Consider the following 27,325-nt stretch of genomic DNA (forward strand, 5'->3'; position numbering starts at 1 on the left):
ATATAAATTCATTTAAAAGATACTGTGTAAATTAAGAAAATTTGAAAATTCTGTATGAAATCATCCAGTTTGTCCTTTGCTTTTAAATGACCAACAAAGATTTTCTGAATGGCTTCTCATGCCTTCAGACTATGTTAAAGTGAGATTCAATACATGGTATCTTTCAGATCCTGAACTATTTCAAAGCATCTTTTGATAACACTTCCCAATACCTTACTAATATTAGCCACTCAGTTTATATCTAGCCTAAATCCGTCCTAATATTTATACAGCCATTTATTTTCTTTGGTACTCCAAGAGACAAACATACCTCCTTTTATGAAATATTTTCTCAGTGTGTAAACCATCCTCTTCTGCAACTCAAAATCAATAGTACATATAGGAGATGCTCTCAAAGAATACACATTCTTTAATTTTCCCAATAAGGAAACAACCTGAAATGGCACTACTTACTGTTTACACACATTCACTCTGTTACTTTGTGCAAGTGATATAATATTTTTGAATTAATTACTTTAATTTATTTTGTAATACAGATAACTTTTTTAAAAATGTAATGAACTATTGGCACAGTACAGAAAATTTTGAATATTTATCTGTGGTTTATGGGAATGCAAAATGTGCCAGTTGTAGAAAACAACATCAGTTCCTTAAAAGGTATTAAACGCAGCAGCAGCAGCCCATTTATCAATTCCACCTCTAGGCATGTGTCCAAAAGAAATGAGGATAGGAACTCAGAAAGATATCTGCACACTGTAGTAGAGCAGTTTCCACCAAGAATAAAACCTGTCATCTTCATGGGTAGCTTAAGATACAAGATATTCACAATGATATTAAACATCAAGATGTTCTAAGGGGAACTAAAAATTCCATCCTGTAGGGTAGCTCCTTAAGCTCAGAAAGGAAACAACTCAAAACAGCTTCAGGAAGTTCCTGAAACTAACTAGATTCACTAGGTTCTTTCCCTCCCAAGCATATATGAGCAGTAAGGACTGCTGAGAGACACTGTAATGCAAGCTGAGCTATCTGAAAGAAGCAGATACCTATAAGCAGATAGGAGCTGCCTATGAGAGGCTCAAACCAACTGAGGTATTTGGAAAGGATGTGCTTCAGCTTTTGTAATTTGTTTCCCATTCTAGGTGGGCTTTTAGTGGTGCAGTTGTCCTCTGTGTCACAGCTGCTCCTGTAAGTAATCCCTTGACCATATCCCTCTACATAGCCCCAATAAAAATCATTAGTTGAACTTTGATAGTATCCTTATTTGGGCTCTTGGATTTCTATCTGGGTAAATAAACATTTGTTCACATATTCCCAAGAACAGTGTCACACAACATACATCAACACCCATAGCAGCATTGTTCATAATAGCTGATGGGTAGAACTAAACACAAAAGTTCATTGACAGAAGAACTAATTAGCAAAAGTTTTTTTTTTGTGTGTGTGTGTGTGTGTGTGTGTGAGTGAGAGAGAGAGAGAGAGAGAAAGAGAGAGAGAGAGAGAGAGAGAGAGAGAGAGAGAGAGAGAGAGAGAGAGAGAGTTTTATTGCTGGGAAGAGACACCATAACCATGGCAACTCTTACAAAGAAAAACATTTAATTAAGGCTGACTTATAGTTCAGACATTTAACCTGTTACAGTCTAGCTGAAATAGAAAAGAGGTAGCTGAGAGTTCTATATCTAGATCCTCAGGCAACAAGAAAAAAAACTACTGAGTGTGGCTTGAGCAGCTGAGACCTAGAAACCCATCTCCTACTCCCATAACTACTTCCTCCAACAAGGCCACACCTCCTAATAGTACCATTCCCTATGACCCTATATGGGTCTTTTTTCATTCAAACCACTAATCTCTCTCTCTCTCTCTCTCTCTCTCTCTCTCTCTCTCTCTCTCTCTCTCTCTCTCTGTGTGTGTGTGTGTGTGTGTGTGTGTGTGTGTGTGTGTGTGTATGATGCAATTAGTCAAAAAATGAAAGTAATATACACCACATCATGGGTAAATCTTAAGAACACAATACTAAGTAAATAGGTCAAACATGGAAGATCGACAATCATATAAGTCCATTTACATGAGGTTCCTGGTATAGTTAGACTCAGACACAGAGTGGCATGGAAGTAGTCATGGACTAGTTATGTTTATTAAATACAGACTTTGTCATTTGGGATGATGAATCAGTTCAGGAGATGGAAGGTGGTGAAGGATATTCAGCAATGTGAAAATACTTAATACTACTGGAGTGGATTAACATGGTCAATTTTATGTAATGATTATTTTATCACAATCTAGCTCTCTTATGATTGTTCCATAAGATCATGCTCCTGAAGTATTCAATGCTCTTTGAGCACACTCCCTCCCACACTTAATTGCCCTCCCTTCTCTAGCTCTCCTCCCACTAGTCCCCTTTGTCTTCCCAATGGTTTCACTTCTTAGTCATGGCCTCTATATACTTAAGATATTATAAAACTGTGAATTCTAGGACCCACAAATAAAGAAACATGATATTTCCTTTTCTGACACTGACAGTGTCATAATTTCCATGATCTCCAGTTCTCTCCATGTCCAAAAAATGATATAGCTTCATTCTTCTTTGGGGCTGAAAAATATTTGATGGGTATATAAACCACATTGTCTTCTCCATTCCCCTTGGAATAGACACCTAGGTTATTTTCATAACTTAGCTGATGTAGAGAGTACAGTAACCCTGACTCTGACCCTAACCCTAACCCTAACCCTAACCCTAACCCTAACCCTAACCCTAACCCAACCGTAACCCTAACCCTAAAGGAGTTCTGGGTGCACTTTCCACATCTCAGGGAATCCATGGATTCAGGGATCAGCTCCACCCTGTCCTTGGAGGCACAGGGACTATAATAACACTATAATAAACACTGAAGATCAAGCATTCATGATATCCTTACTGGGCATCATCTCATTAAATACTCAAAAATGTGAAGAACGAAGCCTGAGACTGCTAAACAGATCACATGGATACAAAAGGATAATCATGAACACTTCCATTTGCTTAGAGAGACTGGATAAATGCCTGAAACATAGATAAAAGTATTGAGATTCCACTCTAGAAAGGGAGGAAAGAGTAAATTCAGCAAGTCCTTTACATGGGAACTATCTAACGATAACTCTCCAAAGTCATCTTGATTCGATGGATTCCGTTTAAAAAGAATTTAGAATTCTCTCAAGTCTTCTTACAGTGGAATTCCATCACAAACTTTCAATTTACTTCTTAGAAAAGCACATTTGCTCAAAATAATGAAAATTGCATGTGCCCATGTTAGGTGCCTCGAAACTGCCTGCAATTCCACCTCCAGGGGGATTTTCTACAGGCAGCTGCACTCACTTATGTTTATACACACACACACACACACACACACACACACACACACACACGATTAAAGGAAATAAAAATAAACTTCTAATAAACAATATCTGTGTCAAGTTCAGAAGCTACAAACGTTTTTAAACATTATTTGGAAGAAGGAATTAATAATATTAAGACCTTAAAATAGGACAGGCTTAGTGGTCACCCAAGGCTGGTGGATGAGGATTTCTGGTGAGAAAGTAAGTTACTGCAGATTCTCTGGAGGGGACAGTAATGTGGTGGTATCTGTCAACCACTTACTAACCCTGTGACGCTGAGTTTATTTCCTCATTAGAGACCTGGGGATAATTGATGCCTCCTAGCACTGACTCAATAACTAAGCTAGGGAGAATGCCTGACACATAGCTGGTCAGCAAATATTACATTCTATCTCAGTTCAAGATGCCATTTCAGAATACTATAAACTAGATTGCTTTAAAATAAGAAGGCTATTCTCTCAGTTGTAGAGAATAGAAGTCCAAAACCAAGTTGTCAGCATATATGTGTTTACTCTGCGGTCCCTCCTGTTGGCTTGCAGGCAGCTTTCTGGCTTAGTCTAAGCTCACGTTACCTCTGTGTGTGCATGCGGAGAGTGTGAGCCTCACCTCCAGAACTTTATCTTATCCTAATCTGCCTCCAAAACACCTGTTTACAAGCAGTACCTCCATAAGCATTAGAGTTTCAATACACAAATGTGAGTCAAAGATCATGAAGTCCATAGGCCCTCTCTATTCAAAAATCACAAACCTTACCTGCCCAGCCCTAGCGTCCACCAAACAGATGTTAAGGTATCTATTCCAGGATCTCACGTTTAAGCTGGAATTTCAGGTTCTAGTCAAAGATCGCATTCCAGGGCGTTCTCTTTAGACTCTGGGGCAGGGGTAGGATCAGTCTATCAAGTGTAAAGTCAGGTTTACTGTCCCCATCAGGGGTTTGGAGAGAAGTCATTTTCTCCCTGGTACATTTCAGAGATGATAAAGAGTTCAGAAAGTGACTGGGGCTGCTGAACCACAATGTTGAATTGGCTTTGGATATAGAATAGTTCACGAAAAGCTTAATTAAAACTTTCCTTAGGCTTTCTTGGCCAACTCACCAGAAGGTAGGAGCACACCAAGGACCTTTCATACAGCTGCCTTCATTGAGGGCCGATTGCAGTTGCCTCAGTAATAATGGAAATTTGCTGTAAGGAGACTCGAGAGAATTCTCTATTCTTTTTAAATAGAATCCTTTGTATAAAGATGACTGCAGAGAATTTTTATTACAGAGTTTCTGTGTTAAAGACTTACTTTAATTCCCAGGTTCCAAATAGTTTTCCAAATAATTATTTCAAACGTTACCGCTCTCTGCAAACCTATTCCCTCAGTCATTCACTCTGCACATCTCAGAGCAATCAGAGCCATGAAGGAGTCCCTCAAGCAGATGTTGGCTTTCTGTCGGCAGCTTTAAACTGTATTCTAGCTCGTGTGCTCTTTCAGATGTGCCCCCCTTCCTTGGTGAAGAAAAACTGTAAGGTGTCTCATGGCTGGTGTGTCAGCTTTGCCCCGCTTCTCTATGACTCCTTTAACACTCCATCAGCCATCGTCTTTGTTTTAATCTAAGAAGAAAAATCATTCTTTCCAAGGCCTTCTCCCTGCCTATAATTACCCACATGCCATGCTCATAACAACAACAACAAAAATCAACAACAACAAAAACACACATTCTTGATTATAGAACTCCTTCTAGCTACTTATACTCTCAATAACACTGTCAGAGCATGCTTTTTATATATAATAATGGATCAATCCTGTGCACATCTTAACTCCAATGCCTGACTCATAGAATCACCCTAAATGAAGCATAGTAAAATTATTTTAAAAAAAAACATTTTAATCAATAAGTGAAACTAATAAAAGGGTCTACAAGATTACAGTACGTAATATCCGTAAAGATAAATATTATTCCTGTAAAATGTAATAAAGAGTCAAAAATGAAACTAATAAGACAATACATTTACAATTGTGATGAGGCAATAAAATATTTAGAAATATATTTAACAAAATAATGAAACACATGGAAAGAAATGAAGGAAGGAAGAGTTCGGGTGCTTATACGATGGAAATAGGCAGATTTTTGCTTCAAGGGCAGATTTGATCAAAATAACTTTAAAATCTCTTTTGGTTTCACATGCTATCTTAAAATTCATAAGGAGATGGAAAGGAGTCAGAGCAGCCTATCTTAGAAAGCAGTGGTATAAGTGGAGGAGTCATGCTACTTCAAAACTGACCACATTCCACTCTAATCAAGACAATCTGCTCCAGACACAGAGGAGACACGGATCAATAGGCCAGGACTAAGAACCTGGTATATTCCCTCACATTTATGGATCAGTGTTTTCACAAGAGGGCCCATAAAGGGAAATAAATTATCAAATGGTACTGGTGCAGCCACAAATCCAAATACAAGCAAAACAGTTGAAATGGAAGAGTCCAGCTCCATATACAAAAATATTGAAAATCAACACTCACAATCTTACAATGATACAAAAGACTCAACAGTGCTGAAATCGATGATTATTTGAGGACACTTCCTGGAGCTGAAGTTGTAAGGTATACAGTCAATTTCAAACCTGGACAAACCTAAATCCAACAGTCACTGGCCTTGAGTCACCTGGAGCAGAAACCACCGGAGTCATAAATTAATAGGAACACTTGATGAGAATGTTTTGCACATTGTTGGAGTTGAGTGTGGTGTAGCTTGAGAGTGGGGAACCCCTGGGACCTCAGGTTAATGGGGGAACCTTGCATATTTGTCAGAAACTTTATACATTTTTCTATTAAAACCCAAGAAAAATCTCATGACTATAGGTGGCAAGGAAAAGCTATCATTTCAAAATGTCTTGAGTATGCTCAAGTAGGTAAGATCTATTCCCCTAGATAGGTCTTGGCTCAATCCCCATTGTTCTTCCAGTCTTCCTACTTACTCTACCACAAAATCTCTTCAGACTAATAAGCGATTATAGCTACATACCAAAGTTAACTTTTATATACCTGCAGTGAACAATTGGAGTTTGAATTTTAAAGAATTGCCTTTGTTTGCTCCTCATTGCTGTGATAAACACGTGACTCTGAGCACCTCTGAAGGAAAGGAATTATTTAGCCTACTCTTCTATATCATAGCCCATCATTGTGGGAAGTCAGGGAAGGAACTCAAACAGAAACCTAGAGGCAGGAACTGAACTAGAGACCATGGAGGAATGCTGTTTACTGGCTCCCTTCCCATGGCTTCCTTGGCTACCTATCTTATAACCCCTAGGACTACTTGCCCAGAGACAGCACTGTCCACAGCTAAGTGGGCCCTTAAATATCAACTGTTATTCAAGAAAATGCTGTAAAGACAGGCCCATGGGGCAGTCTTATAAAGGAGGTTCATCCTTTATTTATTTATTTATTTACTTACTTACTTACTTACTTACTTATTTAATATTCCAATGGCAGTCTCTCTCCTCCCTGCTGCCCACACAGAGCTTCTGCCCCCATGCCCCCTTCCTCTATACCTCTCAGAACGGGAGGTGCCCTCTGGGTACCAACCCACCCTGGCACCTCAAGTCACTATAGGACTAGGTACATCTTTTCCCACTGAGGACGGACAAGGCATCCCAGTTAGGGGAAGAGAATCCACAGGGAGGCAACAGAGTTAGGGTAAGCCCCGACTCCAATTGTTGGGGGACCCACAGGAGGACCAAGCTGCACATCTGTTACATATGTGTGGGGCTTTGGGGCAGGGGTTTGTTCAACCCTTGTATGCTCTTTAGTAATGGTTCAGTCTCTGGGAGCCCCAAAGGTCCAGATTAGTTGATTCTATTAGTTGATTTCCTGTAGAGTCCCTGTCCTCCCTCTTCAGGTCCCTCAATCCTTCTCCCAACTCTTCTACAAGTCTCCCCAGTTTCATCTCATATTTGGCTGTAGGTCTCTGCATCTGTTCCAGTCAGCTGCTGGGTGGAGCCTCTCTCAGAGGAAAATTATGGCTGGATCCTGTCAGCAAGCATAACAGAGTATCATTAATAGTGTCATGGATTGGTTCTTGCTCATTGGATAGGTCTCAAGTTGGGCCAGTCATTGGATGGCCATTCTCTCAGTCTCTGTTTCATGTTTGTCCCTCCACTTCTTGTAGTCAAGACAAATTTTGGGTCAAAGGTTTTGTGGATAGGTTGGTGTCCCTCCCTCCACTGGAAGTCCTGCCTGCTACAGAAGGTAGCCACTAAAGTCTAATATACAACATACATAACAAGCTCAAGAAGTTAAGACACCAACAAACCAAATAACCCAATTGAAAAAGAGGGTACAGAGCTAAACAGCGTATTCTCCACAGAGCAATCTCTAATGGCTGAGAAGCACTTAAAGAAATGTCAACATCTTAAGTTATTAAAGAGATTCTTTAGTTGAGGTACCTTCATCTCAGAAATTTCTAGTTTTGTGTCAAATTGATCAATTCTATGACAACTCAACTTTTGTCACATTTGACACACAAACACATATCTTTAAGCCATATACTTTTCATTTCTTGTCCCCTAAGAACTTACGTTAATATTGCAATTAAAACCACAGTGCTACTGTTAATTTTTTTTACAGTCTTTTTATTTGTTTTATTTATTTAATTTATGTTTTGGCTGATGAATGCCATGACTTTTTTCTTCTTTAATTAGTTATTTTATTTATTTACATCCCAAATGTTTTCTCCCCCACCTGGTCCCCCCTCCCAGAGTTCCCCTTCACAGTCTTTTAAAAATTCTAACAATTTAGAAGTCCAGGCTCTTTTAAAATTTTACCTTCCAGGGCTGGAGAGATAGATGGGTGATTAAGAGCATTGGCTGCTCTTCCGGAGCACCTGGGTTTGATTCCTGATACCCATCTAGTGACTTATGACTCTCTGTAACTCCAGTCTCATGGTATCCACCACCATACTTTGGCTTCCATAGGCACCAGACATGCACATGATGCATAGATATACATGAAGGCAAGATACTCATATACCTAAAATAATTTTTGAACTCAAAAGTCTCTTAACTATGGGTTTCTATAAATTAAAAATCAAGTTACATACTTTCTTGTTTCAAATGTGAATCACCAAGGCATAGTTACAACAAAACCATAGCAAAACCAAACTCCAACAGTGTAATAGTTTTGTTTTCCATATCTAGAACTCACTCATTATCTTCTGGGTTGTAAAGAACTTGGATAGCCTCAACACCTCCCAGCTCTGTCATCTACAGCCTACAATGTTTGTCTCATAAGCACAGGACAGCTCCACATATCTGCTGCCCTCCTTGATAGTCATATCTCAGTCCTGGCATCTCTGGTCTCTTAACTTAAACTGAGGCTGGACCTTCACCCATCCCCTCTTGGCCTCACTGTAGGAATTCTGACCATTGTCACCATGTGCTTCTGTGTACTAACTCTTAGGAAACACTTTTCAGAAGATTTTGCCTCGATGATGCTGATCTCTAATCACAGATGATTATTTATCTCCACTGATCAGCATCTTTTGGCCAGCAAAGCTTTGACTTCAATAGACCCTTAATCCAAAATATCACATGAAGAGCCCTTACAGAGTCTTCACTTCCCTTGGAAATGTCACAAGCCAGGCCTACATCATATGCTTTCGTCTCAGCATTATCTTCTGAGCTTCAACTGAACAACCCATAAAGCTCTAAACACTCAATATTTGTGGTGGTTTGGATATGGTTGGCCCATGGAAATTGACACTATTAGGAGGTGTGGTCTTGTTGGAGTAGGTGTAGCCCTGTTGGAGCAAGAATATCACTGTGGGGATGGACTTTGAGGTCCTGTGCACAACTTCTGCCCAGTGTGGAAGAGACCCTCTTCCTGGATGCCTGTGGAAAGCAGCTTCTTTCTGCATGCTTTTGTGTCAAAAGGTAGAACTCTCAGCTCCTTCTCCAGCACCATGTCTGCCTGGACACTACCGTGTTTCCTTCCATGATGATAATGGACTGAACCTCTGAAACTGTAAGCCAGGCCCTGTTGTAGAAATTTTTAATCCAAATCCAGGGTTTCTACCCTGCCTTTAATCATTTAGCTCCCAGATTAAACACACACACAATCTTTATATTTACAATAAGCCTTAATCAGCACTAGAGCTAGCCAGATATCTACCTTCTATACTATTAAAATCTACTTCCTATCAATAACCTCAAGTTACTACTTACTATGCTGCATCTGCCCTGCTCTTAACTCCAACTGGCCAACCCTGAGAGAAATGTTTTCTTGACTCCTAACCCATGGTAACTTTCTCTTTCTGCTCCTCCTCTTCTTTCCCTCATGGTTTTCCTCTGACTTCCCATGCCAGGGGACGCTAAAACCCACCCATGTCTCTTCTGCCCAGGTATTGCCTGTCAGCAACTTTACTTACCAATCAGAAATAACTTGGGGGCAAGGTCACATAACATCACTTGAGTCTGTCATTTGGGTCTTCATGTGGACTCTCTCATCTTGGGCCAACCAGGTCTTAAGAAACTAGTATTAGCATTAAAATACAAGCAGCATCAGGCTAAACAATGGCTAAGAAACCAGTTCTCTCCACCTCTTAATCTTAAAGGGACAATGTGTGTTTTTCATGTGAGAGTCTGAAATTAATTTTTTTAGAGTTTTTGCCAGACATTGAGGCACCAAAATGTTGTAGAAATTTTTAATCCCAATCCAGGTTTCTACCCCAACTTTGACCATTTAGTTCCCTGATAAAAGACACACATAATCTTTCTATTTACAATAAGCCTTAATCAGCACTAGAGCTAGGCAAATATCTACACTCTATTGATAACCCCAAGTTTTTAGTTACTATATTTCAAGCCCCAATTATCCTTTATAAAAGTTGACTTGCCTTGATAACGGTGTCTCTTCACAGCAATGAAACTCTAAAACAACATTATTCCATCTCTAAGCTCCAAACATTAACACAATTCTCCAACAAAACATCAGCAGGTTCACTGCACTAACACCCACTCTGGTACCAATTTCTGTCCTCGCTTATTTCCTTTACTATGATAAACAACATGACCCAAGACAACTTGGAGAAAGAAAGGGTTTATTTGTGTTACACCTCCAAATTATATCCATCACTGAGTCAACACTGGCACCTAAGCAGGAATTCTGAGGCAAGATCTTATGCAGAGACAATAGAGGAGTGCTGCTTACTGACTTCCTTATCATGGCATGCGTCTGTATCTTCCTTGTACAGCACAGGGCCATCCTCCCTGTGATACCATCACCCACAAAGGGCTGGATTTCCCATATCAATAATCAAGACAATGCCTCACAGTCATATGCACATGGGAAATCCTCAGTTAAGACTCCTTTTTTCCAGGTATACCTAAGTTTGTGTCAAGTTGGCAGAACCCAACAATGACACCCATGCTACTTAAAATTGAACTCAATATGAAATATATCTAATGAACTGTTCACAAGATCTGTATGAAGAAAACCACAAAATTGTTACAATATAAATAAAATTGAAATTGAAGAGGTAGGAGTAACTGTGGCTGAGAAAATGGTGTCACTAAGAGATCACTTCTTCATAGCCACATGAAGAGAACATGGGACATCAACAACTAATTCTAAACAGAGAGGTAAAGAGCAAGAATACTCCACAGAAGAGAAAAGGTATCTCAAAGCATAGAAACTACCTTATTTTAAGGTCTTTTACAATGTTATTGTAGCAAAGAGTGCATAGTATTAAAGAATAGATATACCCATCTTTAATATGGAAAAGAGGCCACTGATAAACCCACACAAATAGTCAACTGATCTGTGGAAAGAACAAAGGCATTCCAGTAGATAAAGAATGGTTATTTCAGAAAATGTTACTAGAGCAACTGGATGTTAATACATAAAAAATGTAAAAGGCTAAAGCAATACAAAATTAAGTACATGCATAAATATAAAATACAAAACTTCTCAAGATGATAAGTTGTTCCCAATTAAAATTAAAGTTTTTCTTCCTTTAAAAATAAATCATTAAGATAATGACAAATCACAGAGTGGTGGTGGTGCACGCCTTTAATCCCAGAACTCGGGAGGCAGAGGCAGGTGGATCTCTGAGTTCAAGACTAGCCCAGTCTACAAAGTGAGCTCTAGGACAGCCAGGGCTACACAGAGAAACCCTATCTTTAAAAATAAAAACAAAAAACAAACAAACAAAAATAATGATACATCAACCCAAGAGCTAGGAGAAAATATTTATAAAAATATCTTGAAAATGGAACACAAATCAAATTTTTAAAATGGTCTCCACATTTACAAAGAACTCTCAAGATTTAACACAAAGAAAACAACACACTTTAAAAATGAGCTAAAGGTCTAAATATCTCTACCAAAGTAGACAAAACTAGGCAAAGTTAGCATATGAAAAGATGCTTATCATCATGCGTAATTAATGCGTCACAAGTCAAAACAACATAAATAGACTATTGTATCTATTAGTGTGTCCATCAGACTGGCAAGGCAGATTACAAATGACAATGCAAAGCAGGAAATCCTATTCACTGCGGGAAGAAATTCATGTTGAACGATCATGATTCTTCAGAGGTTTGTGGAGTTTGCACAGTAACAACCATATTCTTAGACAAGCAATTGTTTTGAAAATATATTTCTAGTCAAAAACCCACATGCAAAAATTTACAGCGTGAGGCCCATTGGACTTGCAAACTTTATATGCCCCAGTACAGGGGAACGCCAGGGCCAAAAAGTGGGAGTGGGTGGGTAGGGGGTCGGGGGAGAGTATGGGGGACTTTTGGGATAGCATTGGAAATGTAAATGAGGAAAATACCTAATTTAAAAAAAAATGCCCTTTAAAAAAAATTTACAGCGTGGATATTCATCATTGACAGTAACTAAAAACAACTAAAATGTCTGGAAATTTGTGATATATCTAAGGTAAACTGTAATATAACTAACTGCACAATGGGATATTGTTCAGCAATAAAAATAAAACAGTATAAATGGACCTCAAATACATATCAACAAATGAAAAATCTAATTAGTGGGAGTAGAGGCTATCTCTGACTCTTTTGTCTGCTTGTGGGTCCCTTTTTCTCTTACTTAATTGCCTTAATGGGATAGTATGTGCCTAGTCATATTGTAGTTTGTTATACCATGTCAGGTTGATGTCCCCCTAGTAGGCCTGCACTTTTCAGAGGGGAGGCAGAAGGGAATGGATATGAAGGAGAGGGGAGGGATAGAAAATTGCAGTCAGAAAGTAGTATATGATAGAATAAGAATAGAAAATGGAAAATGACACATGAGTGTGAAATTATATAATTTTGATTGTATGACATTCTAAAAAGGGAATAGTTGTTTGAAATATTAGTGGCTGTTAGGATTTGAAGAAAGAGGTGATAATTGGAATAGGTAAAGTAAATGCAAGGGATATATTTATGAGAATCAAACCATTGTGTAAGATGATGTGTGTTTGTCAATACTTACTAAACTTTGTGGCACCAAAAGAAAAATATTTATCAATGCAAATATTTAAAAATAATTTAGAAAGTAAAGGAAACCCTCATATTGAATGAATGTTGTTTATCTAAGCACACTTAGAAACATCTGAAATCTCTAAATTAAAATAAAAAACTATACATGAATATTCTTTCCTGGATGATATTATTTCAGTGTGACTGTAATTCTGATAATGCTGTATCCTGGGACTGAACAGTTATGGTAGTGGAAGATGACAGAGGGGATCAGGCTTTCCAGTTGGAGAGGGAATTTATAAAAAGCAAAACTAAGAAAGCACAATGATTTATGTTGTGTGAGGTATAAGATATGGTGCAGTTCATACTTAGATTAATATAGATATAAATGTTGCATATATATAATGTAGTGTGTATGTATGTGGGTGTGTGTGTGTACATGTGTGTGCATGTGCATGCGTGGACACACACAGGACCTCATATACATTCATATTGTCTTGCTGGATCAGAAGTATCTAAAGCAATGATAACCAAGTATCAATGAGTGTATCTTGCATCTAGATCTTGGTTTCTAATGCCATCCTCCAGTACCAGGAACCTTAGGCTTCCTAATGGACATATGGTGATTCTGGAAATGGGGCAAGAGATAAACACACATAGCAATGAAAGTAGTGTCAAAGGGCACACTGGATATAACTGAAAAAAAATTCCAAAATGTCCGAAGGTAGAACAAATGGAGAAAGAAAGTAGCATGAGATTTCCCTAATTTTATTTCTGTTGCTGTGACGAAATATCCAAACAAAATAAATTTACGGGAGAAAAGATTGATTTTAGTTCACAATTCAAGGTTACAGTCTGTCATTACAAGGAATTCCCAGCAGCAGTATCTGACAGATGTTCATATCACATCCCCAGTAATGCATTTGCTTGCTTGTGAGATTTCTATAAATTTTTCCACTTTCATAATTTAGGACTCCCCCCACCCCGCATAGGGAATGGTGCTGCCCACAGTAAGTAGGGTCTTCTTACATCATTTAACTTAACTAAGACAATCCCCCATTGCCATACACAAAAGCCACCTGATGTAGATAGTTTCTCATTTTGGCTTTCTTTCCATGTGATTGTAGGTTGTGTCAAATTAATAATTAGGGCCGACCATCACAGGAATAAACTTCAAAGAATAAGATAAATATCCATGAATAGAACCATGTAAATAAATGATAGGTTGGCCGGAGCATCTGCAGGAGCCATCTTCGTCCCTGGATACCGCCAAGACTAGTCTTCACAGGTGAGAGTGTGGACTACAGACGCTAACAGGTTCTGGGACAGGTGGGAGCCACAGAGCTTCTGTGGCAAACCCCGTTTCAAGCTCCAGACATCTGGGCACCTTCCCTGCCAGAGGAGAGGTGACCACCCCTCCCGGGAGGGCTTTGCTAGAGAATCTGCGGAAGCCATCTTCGTTCCCAGATCCTGTCAAGACTAGTCTGCACAGGTGAGAGTGTGGACTACAGAAGCTAACAGCTTCTGGGACAGGCCTTCATCCTCTGCCAGAAGACAAGTCTGAACAACAGATATCTGTGCACCTTCTCTGCAAGAGGAGAGCTTGCCTGCAGAGAGTGCTCTAACCACTGAAGCTCAGGAGAGAGCTAGTCTCCCAGGTCTGCTGGTAGAGGCTAACAGAATAACAAAAGGAACATGCTCTAACCAGAAACAGCTATAACAAATGACTCCAGACATTACCAGATGGTGAAAGGCAGACATAAGAATCTTACTAACAGTAACCAAGACCACTTGCCATCATCAGAACCCAGCACTCCCACTTAAGCCAGTCTTGGGTACCCCAACACACCCGAATAGCTAGACCCAGATTTAAAGGAATATCTCATGATGATGGTAGAGGACATCAAGAAGGACATTAATAACTCACTTAAAGAAATACAGGAGAACACTGCTAAAGAGTTACAAGTCCTTAATGAAAAACAGGAAAACACAGCCAAACAGGTGATGGAAATGAACAAAAACATACTAGACCTAAAAAGGGAAGTGGACACAATAAAGAAAACCCAAAGTGAGGCAACACTGGAGATAGAAACCCTAGGAAAGAAATCTGGAACCATAGAAGTGAGCATCAGCAACAGAATACAAGAGATGGAAGAGAGAATCTCAGGTGCAGAAGATTCCATAGAGAACATCGGCACAACAATCAAAGAAAATGCAAAATGTAAAAAGATCCTAAGTCAAAACATCCAGGAAATCCCAGACACAATGAGAAGACCAAATAATAGGAGTAGATGAGAATGAAGATTTTCGACTTAAAGGGCCAGGAAATATCTTCAACAAAATTATAGAAAAAAAAAAAAAAAAAAAAAAAAAAAAACCTTCCCAAACCTAAAGAAAGAGATGCCCATGAACATACAATAAGCCTACAGAACTCCAAATAGACTGGACCACAAAAGAAATTCCTCCTGACACATAATAATCAGAACAGCAAATGCACTACATAAAGATAGAATATTAAAAGCAGTAGGGGGAAAAGGTCAAGTAACATATAAAAGCAGGCCTATCAGAATTACACCAGATTTTTCACCAGAGACTATGAAAGCCAAAAGATCCTGGATAGATGTTATACAGACACTAAGAGAACACAAATGCCAGCCCAGGATACTATACCCAGCCAAAAATTCAATTACCATAGACAGAGAAACCGAAGTATTCCACGACAAAACCAAGTTCAAACATTATCTTTCCAAAAATCCAGCTCTTCAAAGGATAATAACAGAAAAAAACCAATACAATGACAGAAACCATGTCCTAGAAAAAGCAAGAAAGTAATCCTTCAACAAACCTAAAAAAAGACAGCCACAAGAACAGAATGCCAAGTTTAACAACAAAAATAATAGGAAACAAAAATTACTTTTCCTTAATATCTCTTAATATCAATAAACTCAACTCCCCAATAAAAAGACATAGACTAACAGACTGGCTACACAAACAGGACCCAATATTCTGCTGCTTACAGGAAACCCATCATAGGGAAAAAGACAGACACTACCTCAGAATGAAAGGCTAGAAAAAAATTTTTCAAGCAAATGGTCTGAAGAAACAAGCTGGAGTAGACATTCTAATATCTAATAAAATTGACTTCCAACCCAAAGTCATCAAAAAAGGCAAGGAGGGGCACTTCATATTCATCAAAAGTAAAATCTTCCAAGAGGAACTCTCAATTCTGAATATCTATGCTCCACATGCAAGAGCAGCCACGTTCATTAAAGAAACTTTAGTAAAGCTCAAAGCACACATTGCACCTCACACAATAATAGTGGGAGACTTCAACACACCACTTTCATCATTGGACAGATCATAGAAACAAAAATTAAACAAGGACACAGTGAAATTAGCAGAAGTTATGAAACAAAGGGATCTAGCAGATATCTACAGAACATTTTATCCTAAACCAAAAGGATATACCTTCTTCTCAGCACCTCATGGTACCTTTTCCAAAATTGACCATATAATTGGTCACAAAACAGGTCTCAACAGATACAAAAATATTGAAATTGTCCCATGCATCCTATCAGATCACCATGGACTAAGGCTGATCTTTAATAACAACATAAATAATAGGAAGCCAACATTCATGTGGAAACTGAACAACACTCTTCTCAAGGATACCTTGGTCAAGGATGGAATAAAGAAAGAAATTAAGGACATTTTAGAGTTTAATGAAAATGAAGCCACAACATACCCACCATTATGGGACACAATGAAAGCATTTCTAAGAGGGAAACTCATAGCTCTGAGTGCTCCTCCAAAAAGAAACTAGAGAGAGCACACACTAGCAGCTTGACAACACACCTAAAAGCTCTAGAACAAAAGGAAACAAATTCACCCAATAGGAGTAGATGGCAGGAAATAATCAAACCCAGGGGCGAAATCAACCAAGTAGAAACAAGAAGAACTATTCAAGAATCAACCAATCAAGGAGCTGGTTCTTTGAGAAAATCAACAACATAGATAAACCCTAAGCCAGACTCACTAAAGGGCACAGGGACAACATCATAATTAACAAAATCAGAAATGAAAAGGGAGACATAACAACAGATCCTGAAGAAATCCAAAACATCATCAGATCCTTCTACAAAAGGCTATACTCAACAAAACTGGAAAACCTGGATGAAATGGACAAATTTCTAGACAGATACCAGGTACCAAAGTTAAATAAGGATCAAGGTAACGATCTAAACAGTCCCATATCCCCTAAAGAAATAGAAGAATTCATTAATAGTCTCCCAACCAAAAAAGCCCAGGATGAGATGGATTTAATGCAGAGTTCTATCAGACCTTCGAAGATCTAATTCCAGTTCTGCACAAACTATTCCACAAAATAAAAGCAGAAGGTACTCTACCCAACTGATTCTAGGAAGCCACAATTACCTAAACCACAGAAAGACCCAACAAAGATAGAAAATTTCAGACCAATTTCCCTTATGAATATTGATGCAAAAATACTCAATAAAATTCTCGCTACCGGAATCCAAGAACACATCAAAACAATCATCCATCCTGACCAAGTAGGTTTCATTCCAGTGATGCAGAGATGGTTTAATATACGAAAAACATCAACGTAATCCCTTATATAAACAAACTCAAAGACAAAAACCAAATAATCATCTCATTAGATGTGGAGAAAGCATTTGACAAAATCCAACACCCATTCATGATAAAAGTCTTGGAAAGGTCAGGAATTCAAGGCCCATACCTAAATATGATAAAAGCAATCTACAGCAAACCAGTAGCCAACATCAAAGTAAATGATGAGAAGCTGGAAGCAATCTCACTAAAATCAGGGACTAGACAAGGCTGCCCACGTTATCCCTACCTATTCAACATTGTACTTGAAATCCTAGCCAAAGCAATTAGACAACAAAAGGAGATCAAGGGGATACAAATTGGAAAGTAAGAAGTCAAAATATCACTTTCTGCAGATGATATGATAGTATATATAAGTGACCCTAAAAATTCCACCAGAGAACTCCTAAGCCTGATAAACAGCTTCAATGAAGTTGCTGGATATAAAATTAACTCAAACAAGTCAATGGCCTTTCTGTACACAAAGGATAAACAGGCTGAGAAAGAAATTAGGGAAACAACACCCTTCTCAATAGTTACAAATAATATAAAATACCTTGGCGTGACTCTAACTAAGGAAGTGAAAGTTCTGTGTGATAAGAACTTCAAGTCTCTGGAGAAAGAAATCAAAGAAGATCTCAGAAGATGGAAAGATCTCCCAGGCTCATGGATTGGCAGGATCAATATAGTAAAAATGGCTATCTTGTCAAAAGCAATCTACAGATTCAATGCAATCCCCATCAAAATTCCAACTCAATTCTTCAACGAATTAGAAAGGGCAATCAGCAGATTCATCTGGAATAACAAAAAACCTAGGATAGCAAAAACTCTTCTCAAGGATAAAGGAACATCTGGTGGAATCACCATGCCTGACCTAAAGCTGTACTACAGAGCAATTGTGATAAAAACTGCATGGTACTGGTATAGCGACAGACAACTAGACCAATGGAACAGAATTGAAGACCCAGAAATGAATCCACACACCTATGGTCACTTAATCTTTGACAAGGGAGCTAAAACCATCCAGTGGAAAAAAGACAGCATTTTCAACAAATGGTGCTGGCACAACTGGCAGTTATCATGTAGAAGAATGCAAATTGATGCATTCCTATCTCCTTGTACTAAGGTCAAATCTCAGTGGATTAAGGAACTCCACATAAAACCAGAGACACTGAAACTTATAGAGGAGAAAGGAGGGAAAAGCCTCGAAGATATAGGTACAGGAGAAAAGTTCCTGAATAGAAGAACAGCAATGGCTTGTGCAGTAAGATCGAGAATCGATAAATGGGACCTCATAAAGTTGCAAAACTTCTGTAAGGCAAAAGACACCATCAACAAGACAAAAAGACCAGCAACAGATTGGGAAAGGATCTTTACCTCTCCTAAATCAGATAGGGGACTAATATCCAGTATATATAAAGAACTCAAGAAGGTGGACTCCAGAAAATCAAATAACCCCATTAAAAAATGGGGCTCAGAGCTAAACAAAGAATTCTCACCTGAGGGAAACCAAATGGCAGAGAAGCACCTGAAAAAATGTTCAGCATCCTTAATGATCAGGGAAATGCAAATCAAAACAACTCTGAGATTTCACCTCACACCAGTCAGAATGGCTAAGATAAAAAATTCAGGTGACAGCAGATGCTGGTGAGGATGTGGAGAAAGAGGAACACTCCTCCATTGTTGGTGGGATTGTAAGCTTGTACAACCACTCTGGAAATCAGTCTGGCGGTTCCTCAGAAAATTGGACATAGTACTACCGGAGGATCCAGCAATACCTCTCCTGGGCATATATCCAGAAGATGTCCCAACCGGTAAGAAGGACACATGCTCCACTATGTTCATAGCAGCCTTATTTATAATAGCCAGGAGCTGGAAAGAACCCAGATGCCCCTCAACAGAGGAATGGATACAGAAAATGTGGTACATTTACACAATGGAGTACTACTCAGCTATTAAAAAGAATGAATTCATGAAATTCCTAGGCAAATGGATGGACTTGGAGGGCATCATCCTGAGTGAGGTAACCCAATCACAAAAGAACCCCCACAATATGTACTCACTGATAAGTGGATATTAGCCCAGAAATTTAGGATACCCAAGATATAAGATACAATTTGCTAAATGAATGAAACTCAAGAAGAACGAGGACCAAAGTGTGGACACTTTGCCCCTTCTTAGAATTGGGAACAAAACACCCATGGAAGGAGTTACAGAGACAAAGTTTGGAGCTGTGATGAAAGGATGGACCATCTAGAGACTGCCATACCTGGGGATCCATCCCATAATCAACCTCCAAACGCTGACACCATTGCATATACTAGTAAGATTTTGTTGAAAGACCCTGATATAGCGGTCTCTTGTGAGACTATGCCGGGGCCTTGCAAACACAGAAGTGGATGCACACAGTCAGCTATTGGATGGATCACAGGGCCCCCAGTGGAAGAGCTGGAGGAAGTAGCCAGGTAGCTGGGGGGGGGGGTCTGCAACCCTATAGGTGGAACAACAATATGAACTAACCAGTACCCCCCGGAGCTCATGTCTCTAGCTGCATCTGTATCAGCAGATGGCCTGGTTGACCATCAGTGGAAAGAGAGGCCCATTTGTCGTGCAGACCTTATATGCCTCAGTACAGGGGAACACCAGGGCCAAGAAGTGGGAGTGGGTAGGTGGAGGAGTGGGTGGGGGAGGGTGTGGGGGACTTTTGGGATAGCATTGGAAATGTAAATGAAATAAATACCTAATAAAAATTCAACAAAACAAACAAACAAAAAAGTTCTTTATGCTCTGAGCAAAGTATACCAAAAAGCTTGGTTTTTCCATTTAACATGATAAAGTGTGTTTAAGTAATCATATTGTTTCTACTTAAAAGAGAATTATCTCCCTCAACACCAGTTGTTTGTTTAACTTATCTTACTAGGACTCTGCTTATCTAGACAACAGAAAACTGTCCAGTCGTGTCTGTGGTTGCTTACACAAATAAATATTGGTTTAATTAGAATATGTTCTTATAGAAGAATACCAAATTCTTCTTTAAACATCATCAAAATAAGTAGTATGATCCATTGTTGTTTCATGAAGGTATTTTTTCACTATAATTATGCCATAAATAATTGTAGTGACAGAAGCATTGATATGAATAGTGTCTGTGTCAGGAAATGACTTTTTTGTGCTAAATATACAAATTTGCTTAAATTTCTAATTAAATCTGAGCACTTTGCTGCTAAAGAATGAAAGAAGATAATGCCAGAGGGGAGATCATTAAGTCATTCAAAAAGAATTTAAGTAATTTGTTAATTAAAAATCATATTTGCTGGTTCTTTGAATAACTTTTTTACTTTTCAGGTATTTTTGCATGTAAAGTATCATCAATGTTAAGTATCATGAGAAAATAAAACTGCAAAATCATGAAGTGTAAAAAAAAGGAAACATATATTGCATTAAAAAAATAAATGATAAGTTAAATAAATAGATCAGTAAGAGAGAAATGACAAATATCCCATACAGAAATTTCCAAGTCTTTATGAAGACCCTCCATCCCAAGGAGACACCAGCACATCCCACTCCATACCTTGGGATATGAGTGAGGACTTCCTTCTAAAAGACACAGAGAAAGGGGAAAAACAAAGTATAACTTACAGTAAATGAGCACAGAGAATATGACTTCAGCCACGCCCACGAGCATTGAACTCTGGAGGACCTTCATAATATATTTTGTAAATCTAAAACTGCCCTAAAAACAAATTTTTAGAAATCACATTGGACCCCTTCCTCACAGCACTAAGGAATTCCTAAGGGCCATGCCCCAGCGCACGTAGGAAAACACAGGATCCTGTCGTCGAGGCTTTGGCTTTATTATTTTAATTAATGGTGTTAAGTTTGCACACAAAGTACTGGGGCTCATGATGACATTTCCATTAGCGTGTTTTCCTATCCTTAGTACTAATGTACCACTCTCCCCTAGTGCTCTGCCATACTTACTGCCCCCATCTGGACAGCTCCCTTCTCTCCTTTAGACACTCCCTTTTCCTTTTTTACATATTCTGACTTCTGTTTCCTACTCAATCCTTAGAGATGATGCCAGAATCACATGTGAGAAGAGAAAGTAGCCATGGCTTGGACTTCATTGAAACTTGAGAATGTCTATGTTCCAATGACACCATCAAAAAAGTAAAAGGATAAACCAAAGAGTGAGGAGGGACTTAGGCTCACAATAATATGCGCTACATGATAATTTAAAATATCTCAAGAAGGGCAGTAGTGGTGCATGCCTTTAATTTCAGTGCTCAGGAGGCAGAGGCAAAGGCAGGTGGATCTCTGAGTTCAAGGCCAACCTAATCTACAGATCTAGTACAGCCAAGGATACACAGAGAAACTCTATCACTAAAAACCAAATAGATAATCAAGAATCAAGAATCGGTGACTCATCAGTTCAGGGAAGATGCTCCGTGTCATTTAACCACTGGAGAATATTAAACTGAAACAAAAAATCATACCATCCACATCCATTAGGTCAGGCTAAACAAAAAGGCACATAATAGGGGTATGGAACATCCCAGTGCCCACTGTCATCGCTGGTGGGAATGAGAGACACCATAACAAGGGCAGTTAGAGAAACAGTCCCCTTGGTGTTCCTAGTCCCACATCCCTAGCTCCCAGAGCACAGCAATAGCCCCTGGATGTCTACTGTAGTATGGTTAGCCAGATTAGGACCACTCCTGATGTAAGAGGTATGGGAGACAGGTAGTCTCAAACCTCTCACCTTACCTCTTCAAATCAGACCAGTACAATTCTGGCCAGCAAGAACTGGCTTGTCCCATCTCTACCAGAGATAAACTCAAATGAGATGGTAATTCTTGAACCAAACCTTCATCCTTCCAAGCTCCCATACGCTGAACTAGACTCAAAGTGCTTGATTTGGGGGGATTCGTTTACTTTCAATTAAATTTTCTTCTGCATTGCAGTGGAACTCTGTGGAGATCTGCATTTTATTTTATGCATATATGCACATGTATGTATGTAGGTGTTTCTATTTAAAAGGCAATTATTCACAGAGGAGAAAGGCAACAGTCCATTTTATTTCTTTTTCTGTCAATTTTTTATTAGATATTTTCTTCATTTACATTCCAAATACTATCCCGAAAGTCCCCTATACCCTCCCCCGACCCTGCTCCCCTACCCACCCACTTCTGCTCCTTGGCCCTGGCATTCCCCTGTATTCGAGCATATAAAGATTGCAAGACCAAGGGACCTTTCTTCCCAATGATGGCTGACTAGACCATCTTCTGCTACATATGCAGCTAGAGACACGAGCTCTGGGGGTACTGGTTAGTTCATATTGCTGTTGCACTTATAGAGTTGCAGACCCAGCTTGTACAACCACTCTGGAAATTAGTCTGGTGGTTCCTCAGAAAATTGGACATAGTACTACTGGAAGATCCAGCAATACCTCTCCTGGGCATATACCCAGAAGATGTTCCAACTGGTAATAAGGGCACATGCTCCACTATGTTTGTAGCAGCCTTATTTATAATATCCAGAAGCTGGAAAGAACCCAGATGTCCCTCAACAAAGGAATGGATACAGAAAATGTGGTACATTTACACAATGGAGTACTACTCAGCTATTAAAAATAATGAATTCATGAAATTCTTAGGCAAATGGATGGATCTGGAAGATATCATCCTGAGTGAGGTAACCCAATCACAAAAGAACTCACATGATATGTACTCACTGATAAGTGGATATTAGCCCAGAATACCCAAGATACAATTTGCAAAACACAAGAAAATCAAGAAGAAGGAAGACCAATGTGTGGATACTTAATTCCTCCTTAGAACAGGGAACAAAACACCCATGGAAGGAGCTACAGAGACAAAGTTTGGAGTTGAGGCAAAAGGATGGACCATCCAGAGACTGCCCCACCTGGAAGTCCATCCCATAATCATCCACCAAATGCAGACACTACGGTATATGCCAGCATGATTTTGCTGAAAGGACCTTGATATAGCTGTGTCTTGTGAGGCTCTGCCAGTGCCTGGCAAATACAGAAGTGGATGCTCACAGTCATTTATTGGATGAAACACAGGGCCCCCAATGGAGGAGCTAGAGAAAGTACCCAATGTTTTATTTCTTTTACTTATTCATATGTCTAGGGCCACATCTAATGCTACGTACTCCCTGAAGATTTTACTGATCCTTCCAGAGGATTTTTTTTTCCTATAACATGTCCCACACATCTTTTCCCTTACTTGGCTTCATTCATTTTACCCATTCATAAATGTACTACCTCTACCTTAATCTGTTTCTAGGGATTAGTGGGCTGTGTAGCTACTGCCTAACCTCTCTATCAATATGCATACAGTATGATTGTTCTGTTGCATAATTTTATCTCTGCATATGTTTTCTCTGATTGCAATTGATTTCTTTTAAAAACTTCACTTTCTGAGTGTAGCCTGTATCTGTGCTGTTGCTAGATGAATGAACTAATTAATTACTGAGCGAATGAATCAGCATTAGATTATAGTGACAAGGGAGCCTTTATAAGGGGCAATCAGTTCTAGTTGCCATCCTTCTCTAAGCACATCTTGGACTTAGAAGTGCTTCCTCTTGGAGAATTGTGGTACAGTATATAGTGACTTAGAACTAGAAGTCTTGACTTTTGGCCTTGAATCTACCATGATGTATCTTCACAGCCTTGTAGAAATTCACTCTCTGTATCTCAGTTTCGTATTCATATTACCAAAGTTCTTTTCAGATGAAACATGAGACTCCTAAGATCATTACCCCCGGGAACAAGCCATCAAAATAAACTTTGCATCTAGAGAATGTTATAGCATTTGGTACTTCCCTGAATGGCTGTTCTGTGTAGGCGCTGTTTTGGGGACTCACCAGGATTAACTTTCTTATTCCTTTTACAGCATTTTATTCTACTTCAACATAAAAAAAAAAAAAAAACCACAAAAAGGCGATTTCTCTTACATACCCAGTGACAGAACCAACTCAGATCCACGAAGTATGGCTTCAGAAGCCAGGTCCATAATTCTCCTGCTTGTCCAAGACACCTAAGTAGACATAGCCCCAAAAGTCAGACTCCAAATCTACCACCATATACTTCACTGAAAGCTTAAGCTGTTTTTCCAGTAGGAAATGATAATTCAGAAGATTTTTGGTAACAAGCACAACCTCCAAGAGAGCAGAGAGATGTTTGCTAATAACTTCATTGGACCAAGAACATCCATTTATTTGACTTTGCAAAGTAGGATTGGGAAACCAAAGTTCAGAGAGACCACTGACCGGACTTCTGCAAAGAATGTTGCTATTTTCCCAAAACCTTATCAAGCAGGGTAGAAAGGTAAGTGCTATGATTGCAACACTCCTGTTTTCCTCCTGCCCACAAGTTTTCCGTTTGACTTGGCATTTCACAGAAGGCTTCTTCTATCTCCCCAATCCTCCTGGACAACTAAGTATAGAAATTCACAGCACTGCTAAACCCCTTACCTCAGCTCCCAAGTATCCATTACAAGAAACCTGCTGAGATAGTTACACAAGTCTTGGGACACTGGGTCAGGAAGAACAAATCAACAAGGGGGTTGCCATCACAGGAATCTGTACTTTGAGTTCAGCAAAGTCCACAGAGGAACTGCTAAGATAAAGTTGAGCCTAGAGCTAACAAAGATAGCTGCCAGTCCACAGAGCTGTTGGTGTTCTTCCTGCAGCTCCAGTTACATATTTTCCATAATTGCTTTTCTTCCTTCCGCCATCTTTCTTTCCATCTGTCTTTTCTTTCCCTTCTATCTCTGCACTGATCATCTAGAAAAATATATTCACAAAATACCAAAAAATCTTGAGAGCAAAATATAAAATGACATATATGTGTGAAAATATCACAATGAAACACATTTACTTTGTATTCTAAATTTAAAATATTTTTTAAATGCCACATGCATAAATATGTATAGAACCCATTCATGCTTTGATTGCCATTCACATATCTCTTAATTAGTAATAAAGTGATTATTCTGTGACTTTTCAGTGCCACAACTCAGCTACCTACCTCCTCCTCCTACAAAACTGTGTATACTTCAGAGCAGGTAGAATTTGGTCTTTCTCCAGGACTGATGGATTTATCTAGAAAAGCATCCAGGAAAACTGAAATTGTATCTTATGATTTTTCTGTATCCACTGATAATAGAGTTCGGTAGAAATATGGTCTACAAAGTTAAAACCTTAAGGAAAGTAAGCATTTTGAAAACATAGTGTAAACAGAAGTTTCCTGTTTAGAGTGTTTATTGGTCTTTCTGAAATGGTCAGGGATCAAAATGGTATCCAGTTGTAAGTATCTCCAATATTCACTGAAGAATTTACTAAGTACTTTGAAATTTTCTCTGCTGGTTCATCCATTGACAGACCCTAGAATAAGAAGAAAACAGGACTATATTATTGTGCAAATATTAAACAGAAAGCTGTCTCCAAACAGAATGTAAAAACTAGGACATGGCTAGGAACAAGATGCATATATTACATTCTGTTTCTTACCTGTTTGTTGATTACTTTCTGGACACCCAGTATGAAATTGGTGAGTTCTTGGCCTTTCTATTATTATCAACTCAGTTGAAAAGGCTTGGTGCACATTCAATATTAGATGCTGCATCATGAAGTGAAAATAGCTTTTGGATTAAAATCTAAAGACTGATTATAGCTATGTCATCACATTAAGACCTAATAAAACTCCATGCAGAACTATGGTAAATTTTAGATATTATGTAAATTAGTAAGTAGAAGTCTTCATGGTTTTAAGAAAGAAAGCAGAGTAAAATTCTTTACCATGGGAATCAGTCAATATTTACTAAACAGGTAGCCACCTATTTAATATGTGAGTAAATAAATCTAATGGACAATGATGAACATTGTTTGAATAAAGTGAGTCAAGGAAGAGACCAAATCACTGAAGAAAGAATAAGTCATTAAAAGATTGAATAATCTCCCATATTCATGGGTTGGAGGAACTACATGTGTGAAAAAAATGACTATACAGTCAAAAGCAATTTACAGATTCAAATAAATCCTAAGTAAAATTCCAATGACTTTCTTCATATAATTAGAACTATAATCTTAAAACTTGTGGAAAACAAAAGACTCTGAACAGCCAAAGCTGCCTTGAATAGAAAGAGCAGTGCTGGAAATATACAGATACTTGATTTCAAATATACTACAGAATTATAATAACAAAAACAACATGGTTCCAGCAGAAAAGAGACATGCAGGTCATCAGAGGATCTGTGTATAAGATACACATGAATACAGTCATCTGATTGTTGACCAAGATGTATAAAAGACACGTTGGAGAAAAGAGAGCCTCTTCAGTGAAAGGCACTTGGAGAAACTGGATAGCCACATACTGAAGGAAGAAACTTCATCCCTGCCTCTCACTCCTTACAAAATCTAACCCTAAATGAATGAAGGACCTCAACACAGGATGTGACTCTGAGACTGTTAAAGATATAGGGAAATATTTCAAGATCTAGACATGTACTTTCTGAATACAACTCCAGTTGCTTAGGAACACTTGCAATAATTAACAAATAAGAATTTTTGAATTAAAAAACAGACTTGAGCCTTGCCAAAGAAAAATACAATATAATGAAAAGACAGCCAACACTGTGGCAGAAAATAATCTTTGCAAGCAAAACATCTTACAGAAGATTAATACCAGCATTTACAAGATCTAAATAAAACCTTAATACCAAAGAAACAAACAACTCAGTGCTTTTAATGGACTAATGAAATGGACAGACGTCGCTCAAAAGATGAAGTATAATAATTGGTCAATGAACATATATATACATATATACATGCTCAAC

At 38.6% G+C, this 27,325-nt stretch overlaps 1 protein-coding gene across 13 annotated transcripts in view; it reads right to left on the bottom strand.

Moving 5' to 3' along the window:
• Positions 1-24,641, bottom strand: part of Tdrd15 (tudor domain containing 15) — a 369,751-nt gene extending 345,110 nt beyond the window's left edge. For all 13 annotated transcript variants that reach the window (XR_015045168.1, XR_015045172.1, XR_015045170.1 and 10 more), the window contains exon 1: positions 24,448-24,641. The gene's annotated coding sequence lies outside the window, so the exon portion shown is untranslated. The remainder of the gene's footprint in view (positions 1-24,447) is intronic.
• Positions 24,642-27,325: the final 2,684 nt, after the last annotated feature.

This window comes from Mus caroli, unplaced genomic scaffold, assembly GCF_978045245.1.
Source record: "Mus caroli unplaced genomic scaffold, Mus_caroli_1 scaffold_14, whole genome shotgun sequence".
NCBI classification, from domain to species: Eukaryota; Metazoa; Chordata; class Mammalia; order Rodentia; family Muridae; genus Mus; species Mus caroli.